This window comes from Marmota monax, unplaced genomic scaffold (genome assembly GCF_021218885.2).
Source record: "Marmota monax isolate L192 unplaced genomic scaffold, Marmota_monax_Labrador192_F-V1.1 WCK01_AAM20220418_F8-fsc00029, whole genome shotgun sequence".
NCBI classification, from domain to species: Eukaryota; Metazoa; Chordata; class Mammalia; order Rodentia; family Sciuridae; genus Marmota; species Marmota monax.
In genome coordinates, this window is record NW_026693024.1 from 3,003,418 (window position 1) to 3,015,987 (window position 12,570).

At 36.3% G+C, this 12,570-nt stretch overlaps 1 pseudogene; it reads left to right on the plus strand.

Annotated features, from left to right (window-relative positions):
* Nucleotides 1-5,313: 5,313 nt before the first annotated feature.
* On the plus strand, nt 5,314-6,913 carry LOC124098527 (pseudouridylate synthase PUS7L-like; annotated as a pseudogene).
* Nucleotides 6,914-12,570: the final 5,657 nt, after the last annotated feature.

The following is a 12,570-nucleotide window of genomic DNA, read 5'->3' on the forward strand; positions in this document are numbered from 1 at the left end:
CAATTTTTCTCCATTCAGAATGATGCTAGCCTGAGGCTTAGCCTAGAAAGCTTTTACCATGTTGAGGTAAGTTCCTGTTATCCCTAGTTTTTCTAATGTTTTGAACACAAAGGGATGCTGTACTTTGTCGAAAGCTTTTTCTGTGTCTATCGAGATGATCATACGGTTCTTATTTTTAAGTCTATTGATGTGGTGAATAACATTTATTGATTTCCGTATATTGAACCATCCTTGCATCCTAGGGATGAATCCCACTTGATCATGGTGCACAATTTTTTTGATGTGTTTTTGTATCCGATTTGCCAGAATTTTATTGAGGATTTTTGCATCTAGGTTCATTAGAGGTATTGGTCTGTAGTTTTCTTTCTTTGAGGTGTCTTTGTCTGGTTTCGGAATCAGGGTGATGTTGGCCTCATAGAATTAATTTGGAAGAGCTCCCTCTTTTTCTGTTTCCTGAAATAACTTGAAAAGTATTGGTATTAATTCTTCTTTAAAGGTTTTGTAAAACTCTGCTGTATACCCGTCCGGTCCTGGGCTTTTCTTGGTTGGTAGTCTTTTGATTGCTTCTTCTATTTCATCCATTGATATTGGTCTGTTCAAATTGTGTGTATCCTCCTGACTCAGTCTGGGCAAATCATATGACTTAAGAAGTTTATCGATGTCTTCACTATCTTCTATTTTATTGGAATATAGGTTTTCAAAATAATTCCTAATTATCTTCTGTATTTCTGTAGTATCTGTTGTGATGTTGCCTTTTTCATCCCGTATGTTAGTAATTTGAGTTCTCTCTCTTCTTCTCTTTGTTAGCATGGCTAAGGGTCTGTCGATCTTATTCATTTTTTCAAAGAACCAACTTTTAGTTTTGTCAATTTTTTCAATAGTTTCTTTTGTTTCCATTTCGTTGATTTCTGCTCTGATTTTAATTATTTCTTGCCTTCTGCTATATTTGCTGTTGTTTTGCTCTTCCTTTTCTAGGGCTTTGAGATGAAGTGTGAGCTCATTTATTTGTTGGTGTTTTCTTTTTTTGAGGAATGACCTCCAGGCAATGAATTTCCCTCTTCAAACTGCTTTCATTGTGTCCCATAGATTCCAATATGTTGTGTCTGTATTTTCATTTATCTCTAAGAATTTTTTGATTTCCTCCTTTATGTCTTCTGTAACCCATTGATCATTCAGTAACATATTGTTCATTTTCCATGTGATGTAGGATTTTTCCTTCCTTCTTTTATCATTGATTTCCAGTTTCATTCCATTATGATCAGATAAAATGCATGGTATTATCTCCACCCCTTTATATTTACTGAGGGTTGCCCTATGGCATAATATATGGTCTATTTTTGAGAAGGATCCATGTGCTGCTGAGAAAAAAGTATATCCACTTGATGATGGTTTATATATTCTACATATGGAAAAATAAAAGACCCAGAATAGCAAAAGCAACTCTAAGCAGGAAGTGTGAATCAGGCGGTATAGCGATACCAGATTTCAAACTATATTACAGAGCAATAGTAACAAAAACAGCATGGTACTGGTACCAAAACAGGCCGGTGGACCAATGGTACAGAATAGAGGACACAGAGACTAATCCACAAAGTTACAACTATCTTATATTCGATTAAGGGGCTAAAAGCATGCAATGGAGGAAGGATAGCATCTTCAACAAATGGTGCTGGGAAAACTGGAAATCCATATGCAACAAAATGAAACTGAATCCCCTTCTCTCGCCATGCACAAAAGTGAATTCAAAATGGATCAAGGAGCTTGATATCAAATCAGAGACTCTGCATCTGATAGAAGAAAAAGTTGGCTCCGATCTACATATTGTGTGGTCAGGCTCCAAAGTCCTTAATAGGACACCCATAGCACAAGAGTTAATAACAAGAATCAACAAATGGGACTTACTTAAACAAAAAAGTTTTTTCTCAGCAAGAGAAACAATAAGAGAGGTAAATAGTGAGCCTACATCCTGGGAACAAATTTTTACTCCTCACACTTCAGATAGAGCCCTAATATCCAGGGTATACAAAGAACTCAAAAAATTAAACAATAAGATAACAAATAACCCAATCAACAAATGGGCCAAGGACCTGAACAGACACTTCTCAGAGGAGGACATACAATCAATCAACAAGTACATGAAAAAATGCTCACCATCTCTAGCAGTCAGAGAAATGCAAATCAAAACCTCCCTACGATACCATCTCACCCCAGTAAGATTGGCAGCCATTATGAAGTCAAACAACAACAAGTGCTGGCGAGGATGTCGGGAAAAGGGTACACTTGTACATTGCTGGTGGGACTGCAAATTGGTGCGGCCAATCTGGAAAGCAGTATGGAGATTCCTGGGAAATCTGGGAATGGAACCACCATTTGACCCAGCTATTGCCCTTCTTGGACTATTCCCTGAAGACCTTAAAAGAGCGTACTACAGGGTACTGCCACATAGATGTTCATAGCAGCACAATTCACAATAGGTAGACTGTGGAACCAACCCAGATGCCCTTCTATAGATGAATGGATAAAAAAAATGTGGCATTTATACACAATGGAGTATTAAGCAGTACTAAAAAAATGACAAAATCATGGAATTTGCAGGGAAATGGATGGCACTAGAGCAGATTATGCTAAGTGAAGCTAGCCAATCCCTAAAAAACAAATGCCAAATGTCTTCTTTGATATAATGCGAGCAACTAAGAACAGAGCAGGGAGGAAGAGCAGGAGGAAAAGATTAACATTAAACAGAGACATGAGGTGGGATGGAAAGGTAGAGAAAAGGGAAATTGCATGGAAATGGAAGGAGACCGTCATTGTTATACAAAATTACATATAAGAGGTTATGAGGGGAATGGGAAAATAAAAAAAGGAGAGAAATGAATTACAGTAGATGGGGTAGACAGAGAAGACGGGAGGGGAGGGGAGGGGGGATAGTAGAGGATAGGAAAGGTAGTAGATTACAACAGTTACTAATATGGCATTAATTCAAAATGTGGATGTGTAACCGATGTGATTCTGCAATCTGTATTTGGGGTAAAAATGGGAGTTCATAACCCACTTGAATCTAATGTATGAAATATGATGTCAAGAGCTTTGTAATGTTTTGAACAACCAATAAATAAAAAAATAAAAATAATAAAAAAATTAAATATGATATGTCAAGAGTTTTGTAATGTTTTGAACAACCAATAAAAAAAAAATCAAAAGGACTGGGGATGTGGCTCTGTCGTTAAGTGCCTCTTGCTTCAATCCCTGGCATCCAAAAACAAACACATAAATAAATAAACAAAGATAAATTAACACCTTTGCAAAGATAAATATGCATACCATACTATTTATAAGTATTCTGAGAGGCCTAAATTAAGTTACTGGCAGGATGGAGGGAAAAAAAGGGTCAGTGTTTAACTGATAGTTTCAAGCTAAACCAATGAAGAAAAAAAATCACTGCTGCATATTTTTCCCCATATTCTCAAAATTAGCCATCAAGACAAAGTTGCATTCTGGTTATATGTTCTACCAACCAAGAAGTCACAAAAACTTGTCTGTAACAGATAAGATATACCTATCCCAGGTCTTTGTTGCTTTCATGTTTCCACCTGGACCCCCAAGGTTAATGATGGCCTGATGTTTCAAGTATTCAGGTGCCTCTGCACCAGTTGAACTGAATGCCATATTTTAGTCCTTTTATTGTTGCTAAAACACAAAACTACAGACTGTGTTCATTATGAAGAAAAGAGGTTTAAAGTCGGGCCAAATCTTCACCACGTTGGACTAGAATCTGACTTCCTTAACAAGATCCTCTAAAGCACAAGAAGTAAAATCAAGAATCAATAAATGAAATTCATAACCCATTTGATTCAAATGTATTTTATGTCAAGATCATTGTATTGTCATGAGCAACTAATAAAAAAAAAGAATCAATAAATGAAATGGTATCAAACTAAAAAGCTTCTTCTCATCAACAAAAATAAAAACTTGAAGTGAGAACCTACAGATTGGGAGAAAATCTTTAGCATATGCTCCTCAGATAAAAACATTAATCTCTAAATATATAAAGAACTTAAAAAAAAACCAACCAACAAACAAAACCCAATCAATAAATGGGCTGAGGAACTGAACAGATACTTCACAGAAGAAGAAATAAAATTATCAACAAATTTATGAAAAAATGTCCAACATCTCTAGCAATTAGAGAAATGCAAATCAAAACTAAGATTTCATCTCACTACAGTCAGAGTGGGAACATCAAGAATACAGGCAACAATAAATGTTGGTGAGGATGTGGGGGAAAAGGTACATTCCTACATTGCTATTGGGATAGCAAATTGGTGCAATCACTATAGAAAGCAGTATGGAACTCCTCAGAAAACCCAGAATGGAACCACCATTTGACACAGCTATCCCACTCCTCAGTTTATACCCCCAAAGATTTAAAATCAGCATACTACATTGACATGTCAATGTTTATAGAAGCTCAATTCACAATAGCTAAACTATGGAACCAAATGTGATATCTATCTATATCTATCTATATCTATATCTATCTATCTATCTATATATATATATATAATATTCCATCATATATATATATATATATATATATGATAGAATATTACTCAGCCTTAAATACGAATGAAATTATGGCATTTGCAGGTAAATGGATGGAGTTGGAGAATATCATACTAAGCAAATAAGCCAAAAAACCAAAGGCTGAATGTTTTCTCTGATATGCTGATGATAATTCCCAATGGGAGGAGGGGCTGGGAAGAATAGAAGTACTTTGGATTAGGGCATGAAGGGAGGAGAAGGGATATGCGGATAGCAAGGATTATAGAATGAAACAGACATTATTACTTTACATACACATATGACTGCATGACTAAAGTGATTCTACAACATGTACAATCAGAAAAATGAGAAACTGTACCCCATTTATGTATGATATATCAAAGCATTCTACTGCCATGTATAAATAACTAAAACAAGTTAAAAAAAAAAAAGAAAAGAAGTTTATTTTGGCTCACAGTTCTGGTCCAGGTTCAAGGGTTCTTATCTTCAATGGCCTACTTGATGGCAATTATCACAGATCAAAAACAAGAAGGGGCAGAAGTATGCCTACACCTGGACATACACGTGGGGATCATGCATGTGTCCGTGACCAGGTGATCCTGCGGTCACCCTGGATAAGAAGATAGTGAGCCAGATGTTATCCCTGAATAACAAAGAGTCATCAGGAGAGACAGGATGGCAGCAATTGGTAATGTCTGATGGCATGATCTGCAAGGAATTGGGATTTTTTGGAGGCATTATCACTTAAGAATGGAGGAGGATACAGATTATAGAATCAGGTTTAGTTCTTTGTGGTTCATCAGGGAGCATGTTGGATTTCAGGGCACTGAAAAGCTCACTGTATGACTTTATTATCATGGAGATCGATTAACAAGACATTGATGAACCAATTAATAAGACTGGTAAAATATCTGAGCTGAATCATTTTTCCAAAAAACCCCAAAACTGGATCTTCAAAATGTGTCCCTTGAAGATGGAGTTACCAAGAACTTAATACTTTAGCTAGGTGCTCTGATGGTGACCAAAGACATCAGTCTGATTTAGAAGAAGGTGATACCACCAGTGATAGGACTTCCAAGTGTGAAGAAGAAAAAGCTGATGTATTTAAGCTTATTTTTAGATGGAAAAAAAAAAAAAGAATTACAGAATCAGTTTGCCTGTGATGTAAAAGAGAAGCAGAATTCAAAAACTGAACTATTGGGCCATCTCGGGAATTCTCATTAGGCAGGATCCTTGACAAAAACAAAGGGTTATTTTACACAATGCTGTTAAGCAGAAATTTCCTTTCTTGGTAACTGTTGGAGAAAACAGTGAAATTCTTATAAACGAAATCTTAAGTATAAATCTTTGATATCCGAAGAAGAATCACTTGACTTTTTAAAATATTTGGATGCAAAGAAAGAAAGTTCCAAAATTACCTGTAAGCCATGAAGACCACAGAAAAACTATCATTTTGTCAACAGAAGTTTGGAAAGCTTGTAGAAACCAAATCTTTTCCTGAACAGAATTACAGTGCTGGTGATCTAAATGTAGTGAGAACAGATAGATTTTTTGAAAAAAAAAAAAAAAACAACAAAAAACAAAAAAACACACAGTACAGGAAAAGGTCTCTTCTTGAATAAAAACAGGGAAAAAAGTTATACACACAGCTTTGACTCTATGGAAGGAAAATCTGGAGATGTTTGAAGTGGTAGGTTTTTCAGCTATTAAACTTGGAGTGATTCCTTCAGATTTTAGTTATGCAGGCCTTAAAGACAAGAAAACTGTCACCTGTTGAGCAATGGTTGTAGAAAACTGACTTCAGGGAGGTTGAAAAATATTGGAAAAAAAATTGAAAAGAAAAGAATGAATGTCCCTTAGACTTGGACAGCTCAAAGGGAATCACTTTGATATTGTCATCAGAAATTTACAAAATCACATAAATGATTCTGGAAATCTGAAAAAGAGAATTTTGAAGGCAATAGAAAAATGTTAATAATCAAAATTTTGTGACTTACTATGGACCACAGAGATTTGGAAAGGGAAGGAATGTTCATACAGACCAAATTGTATTGGCTCTGCAGAAGAATGAAATAGTGAAGACCATAAAATTATTTCTTACACAAGAAGACATGAATAATATTATAAATAAAGCAAAGAAATATTTTCTTCAAACTGAGGATGCTAAAGGCACACTTTGACTGATGCCTGAATTCAAAGAGAACATGGGTTAGAGTCATTGCATCACTTTCGCATGACAGAGTAGGGTTATATCCAGGACTGGTTCTCTTTTCCCCATTTCATGGGTTCTTCCAGTACTTGGATACAATATTCTATATCAAAAGAATCAATTTGGGCAGTGGTACCATGAAATACTTAGCAGAGATGGACTACAAACATGTAGGTTTAATGTACCTACTCTGAAAAGGAAGATACCAGAATGCTATAGACAGATTTTGAAACACGCCCATCACCTCTCATACCAATGGATGGGAGATTATGATGCTAAAATGGAAGCTTCTCACATCAATGAGTCAACTTGATCTCTTTTGATCTTCAGGCTTCATGTTATGCCACAATTTGAGGGAAACAATGAAACATAATGTTTAAAAACTTGAATTAAGATGTATGTGAAAGCCTATGTTCTTTCTATTTTAGGGTGCTTCAGTGAACTTTTCTATGTTATAAAAGTTCTAATTTTTCTAAACAATTAGGAATGTATATCACTGTAAGCTAACACTTAAGAAAAAAATTGTGAAATAGAATTCATATCGTCTACCTTCTTCCTTAGAATGGAGATGAAACTAGGTTGCAATGAAATAATTCGTGGTTGGAGAGAAACATAGATGAAGCATTTGCTAATTAATAATGTCATCCATTCCTCTTTTGAAATTATTGCTCATAACTATATATAAAGAAATTATCCATCTTTATGATAGCTAATCCTTTATGAGATAATCTTTGATAAGGCTTAAATAAATATTTTCATATACTTTTCATATATCAGTGTATATTGACCCCTAACTTTTTGGGTTATTATTTGAAACACACTTTAGAGTCAGATCTGTGCTCAGATACAGCTCTGATAATTTACCAGTGACTTTGCATTGCTGCAGTCTGGCTGGGCACAAATCATGAGCCACTGAAGCAGGAACAAACTTTATTTCTGAACTCCACCAGCACACTCCACACACGCTCCCCGGGAATTCTCTCGAATGCCACGTGGCTCATCCAGGAACCAGCAGCCAGAAATATCCCTCCTCCGGCACTTTCCCAACAAATGGGAACTTTCTGGGAATCCCCATGAGAGCTCAACTGGAACTCCACGGGAACTCCGTGAGAACTCACTGGCGTCACTTCTCAACCACTACTTCTGGCAAAAATGTCATGTGTCATCCCAACTCGGCTGTGGCCCTCAACATCTCCCCTGTTCTGTTTAATTAAACAACAAGCAATGTGGCTTAGGGACCATGACTGTTAAGCTGTCCCATACTACACATGGTCCTTACCAGTCATTGGATGAGCTGACCTCTAGGCATCAGCCTCCTGTCTTAGGTTGGTACCAGTGCAATTGGATCATTCCCATCACTGACTACCAGTCCAGCATACAGCCATACTTGTGGATAGGCTTTTACACCAGTGGGGGGGTGAGGTTCTTTGCCTCACCTCTGTTGGCCCCCAATTTGGCCTTGGTGCCAGTGGGGGGGTGAGGTTCTTTGCCTCACCTCTGTTGGCTCCCAAATTTTAGACCATCACTAGCAGAAGGGAGGAGGATACAGAAATGCCATGACACCAAGCCAATTGACGGCTCCTTTGGAAAAATTGTATCACCGGTGACACCATCAGCAAAGATATGCCAGCACTACCACAATTCGCTGCACCAACAGATAGTTCACAATGCATACAAGTGATACATAGTCCAGGTAAGTTCTGCAATCAGTTCAAAGCAGAGGAATCCATCAATATGTCCATTTCCTCCCAAAGTAAATCGACTCCTTGATTGAGCATTACTTGTTGACTTATTATTCGTTGATGCATCAGTTTATACAGTTTGTTGTGATAACTATCAAGAAGCTGTAGTTTGGTTTTATCTTTGTCTTCACCAGCACTGGGATGAAGATAGGAATTCTGGCAATGATGTTAAAAAAATTATGTAACATTCCAACAGGTACTAAGAAAACAATTTTCTGAACAATTTACATTATCCTGAACAGAATTATTAAATATAATGAAAAGGAAAGGTGAAAGTAAACAAACTGATCTGTTAACCTCCTTATTTGTTCACATATTAAAACAATCCTCAACAGCTGTTTATCCAATTTAAATTAAACCATTAAAATCACATGAATAAAAAAAATTCGGATCCATTTTTTCATGAGCGCTCCTCATATATGATATATGGACATACGCACACACAGACATACAACACAAAACACAAGTGTGCACACAAACATACAACACATAAGACAATAGCAAAGGCCTTGTAGCTTTACACCATTGAAATCTCCATTGCAATGTTTAAAAACTCCACAGTCAAAAAAATAAAACTGATCAGAAAAACATTAACCTAGGTCTGTATGAGCTCAAAAAATAAAATAGAACTTTATGATGTGGGAAAAGGCGATAATAAAATAGATATTGAAAAAAGCATCCTGGTTAATCACTGTCACAGATGTAAGAATAGCCAAGCTGGAGCTCTGGATATAAGCTGTTATGGATTTGAGCCAAATCCTCTTCTTTTTGGTCTGTAGAAATCGATTTAGTTAATCTCTCTGGAATCCAAATTGGCTGCTGTTCTCCCTGTGGAAACATGCAAACAGAACCCCAACTCCAGACAATCACTGGGTCAGGACCTTAGTTAATCTCTCTGGAATCCAAATTGGCTGCTGTTCTCCCTGTGGAAACACACAAACAGACCCCCGATTCCAGACAATCACTGGGTCAGGACCTTTCCATTGTCCTGTCAGAATATCCTTCCAAAGTGCCTTGGGCTTATGTACATTTTTTGGACACATATGCCTTTCTGCAGCACTAAGCCCTGATGAATCCAAATTTAAACAGTTTAGAGTAAAAAGGGTTATTTTAAGTTTATCTTTGGGGGATATATACCCCTTTCCAATTCCTTCTTTTTGTTTTAATAAGTACATTTTAATAGTTTGATGAGCTCTTTCAACTATGCCTTGTCCCTGAGGATTGTATGGAATTCCTGTTACGTGAGTAATGCCAAATGATGAGCAAAATTGTTTAAAGGAGGTGGAAGTATAAACAGGACCATTATCCATTTTTAACTGTTTTGGAACGCCCACAGTGGCAAAATTTTGTAAGCAATGAGCTATAATATCTTTAGTTTTTTAGGGATCCCATCAAAAATCCGGAAGAAGTATCAACTGTAACATGCAAATATTTTAATTTTCCAAATTCTGGCAAGTGTGTGATGTTCATCTGCCAAATATGGTTAGGTATCAATCCTCTAGTATTGACTCCAAGATTAACTTGTGGTAAAAAGGTCACACAATTTTGACATTGTTTTATTATTTGTCTAGCTTGTTCCTTAGTTATTTTAAAACGCTTTTGTAAAGTATTAGCATTGACATGGAACCTTTTATGAAAATTTGTAGCTTCTTTTAGTGTAGAGAAAATATATATGTCATGTGTAGTTTTATCTGCTAAATCATTGCCCAAACTAAGGGCTCCAGGCAATCCTGTATGTGCTCTGATATATCCTATAAAGAATGGATCTTTTCTGTCCCAGATAAGACTTTGTATAGTGGAAAACAAAGAGAAAACAGTAGAGGAAGGGGAAATCCTACCAGCATCTTCGAGGGATACTATAGCATTAACTATATACTGACTATAAGAAAATAAATTAAATACAGAATCTTTAAACATCACAAAAGCTTGTAATACTGCATTAAGCTCTACCTTTTGAGCTGATTGTTTGGGTACTAAAAATGTAAAAGTTTGATCAGGTGTAACTATTGCTGCTGTACCATTATTTGACCCATCAGTGAATACATTTGGAGCATTCATGATAGGTGTTTTTCTTGTCATTTTTGGAAAAACTACAGGATGTGAAGACCAAAAAGACAATAAAGGATTAGATGGTAAGTGATTATCAAATGAAACATTAGATTTACACATGATTATTGCCCAAGTATTTAACTCATTAGCTAACTCATCAATTTGATTCATAGTATATGGAGTAATAATTTTATTGGGAGAAATTCCAAACACTCCCTTTGCTGCTTTTATTCCTTTGAGTATTAATTGTCTTACAGCCTTAGGATACCTAGTAAGAATAGTGTTAGGAGAATAAGATAAATGTATCCATAATAATGGACCTTCTTGCCAAAATACTCCTGTAGGAATATTTTTTGTTGGTAGTACAATAAATAATAAAGGCAAACTTATATCAATTCTATCCAAATGCATATTTTCCATCTATGTTTCATTAATTTTAATGCCTTTCTTGCCTCAGGCGTTAACATTCGGGGTGAATTTGGATCTGATGGACCTTTTAGATATCAAATAAAGGTACCAACTCTCCTGTTGGTATGCCTAGATAAGGCCTTATCCAATTTATGTCTTCTAATAACTTTTGAAAGTCATTAAGTGATTTGAGTTGATCTTATATTTGAATTTTTGGTGGATGGACCATGGTTGAAGATAATAGAATTCCTAAATAATTAATTGGAAAATTTAATTGTACTTTATCTATTGTTATCTCTAGATTATAATTTTTTAATAAATTTGTAAGTGTGGCATAACATTCTAGCAATGTGTTTTTATCTTTGTGTGCTAACAATACATCATCCATATAGTGAAATATTTGTAGTTCAGGATTTTGATTTCTAAGTGGCTGGATTGCTTTGTTAACATAAATTTGACACATAGTTGGGCTGTTAGCCATCCTTTGAGGGAGTACTTTCCATTCATATCTCTGATCAGGACCTTCATGATTCAGTGCAGGGATAGTAAATGCAAAACATGGACTATCCTCAGGATGAATTGGAATTGAAAAAAAAAAACAATCTTTAATATCTATAGCTAAAACGTACCAGGTTTTTGGCAAAGCAGACAATTGAGGAATCCCTGATTGAGCAGGTCCCATAATAACCATCTCGTTATTAATGGCTCTTAAATCTTGCAATAATCTCCATTTACCAGATTTCTTTTTAATGACAAAAATGGGAGTATTATAGGGAGATACGGAAGGTTGTATATGTCCCTCCGCTAATTGTTGTTTGACCAGGTCATGGGCTGCTTGTATCTTTTCTTTTGTCAGGGGCCACTGAGGAACCCATACTGGTCTTTCTGATTTCCAAGTAATTTTTATTGCCTCAGTGACCCCTTCTGAAAACCCAATCCATGTCTATTTATTCCTTGATCTATTTGAATTGGTGCTGCTATACCTTGTTCTTGTTCTCCTAATCTTTTTTCTTTCCTGAAACCTTGTCTAGCCCTAATAGTGGGCGCATTTGGATTGATGTTATTTGTTAATGTCAAACCTAATTGATCTAGGACATCTCGTCCCCATAAATTTATAGGAAGATGATCCAATACATAGGGCTGGGGAGGCCACTCTTGTTGGGCACCACACGCTGTGTACAAAGATTTGTAAACTGAAAAGTGCTCAGAAACTGCAACCAAAGGCTGACTTGCAAGGTCCCATGGCGCATTGGCTGGGAAAACACAATGGGGGCTGGGGCAGAGCACAGAAGCTAGAACTCTGGGCTTTCCTACTTTCAGAAAGTAAAAGCAGAATGACAGGCTGGGATTTTAGGGGAGGAAAGTCTTATAAGTCTGTATTTTGAGTTCCTGCTTTACACAAAGGAGGGATTCAGTGAGTTGGAATGAGTTTTTTCTCCTTATATGCTGTGATATTGAGAATTAAACCTAGGGCCTCATGAATGTTAGAAAAGTATTTTCTGAGCAGTTTTTATTTTATATTCAGATACGTTCTTGCTAAGTTGCCCAGGCTGGCCTCCAACTTGTGATCCTCCTGCTTCAGTCTCCTGAGGAGCTGGG